The following is an 878-nucleotide window of genomic DNA, read 5'->3' on the forward strand; positions in this document are numbered from 1 at the left end:
GACTCAGGGAAATCTCTGTGATGGCAGGGGGAAATGATAGCATGAGAATGGTGTGGAAAGAACCTTCTGGCCTATATCAAGTGCACAACTGGAGCATGACAGTTCACCAAACACAGGCAAGAGGAAAGTGGGTATAACACCCATATGCCTGCCTCCAACAATACATCATCTCCAGGAGGACCCAGTTCCCAAATTGCTATAAGCTGAGGACCTAGCATTCAGAAACATAAGTTAATGGGGGACAACTGAATCAAACCACCACATTCTGCCCCTGGGCCCCATAAACAGATAACCATACATAATGTAATGTGCAATGTATTCAGTCCAACTTTAAATGTCACCATAGTTTTTTATCAATCTTAATGATATTCAAACATCCCCACAATCCAAGGTCATGTAACTAAGCCATAATAATAATAGTAATAATAAGGCACAGAATAAACATTCACACTGAAAAACATGGCATTGTGCATATCCAAGTATAGATTTAAAACAAACAGGACAAAGATCAAATTCTGTAGGTCCAAGTCTGACAATTCTAGTGCCCAAGTTCAAAAATTCTACCCAGTGACAGATTTCTTGAGTTCTAATTCTGCCCCTCCAGTTAGGCTACTCACAGTCCTGGAAAACATCATTCAGCGCTGGCATCTCCTTGGCCACCATCCCATAGATGTGACATCTCCATTGGGTGTCTACTGCAGCCCAGTATTCATTGTTATGGCTCCATTGGGTCTCCACACAGGTAACCCAACAAGCCTGTTTCAAAATGCCCATAACCATTTCCAAAAAACTAAAATGTATTGCAAACTCAATGACGCTCTCTTTCCTGCATTTTTATACTCCATAGTACTAGGTGGGCTACCAACTTGTTACTCCAG

Source organism: Jaculus jaculus, unplaced genomic scaffold, assembly GCF_020740685.1.
Source record: "Jaculus jaculus isolate mJacJac1 unplaced genomic scaffold, mJacJac1.mat.Y.cur mat_scaffold_53_1_689399_arrow_ctg1, whole genome shotgun sequence".
Classification (NCBI taxonomy): Eukaryota; Metazoa; Chordata; class Mammalia; order Rodentia; family Dipodidae; genus Jaculus; species Jaculus jaculus.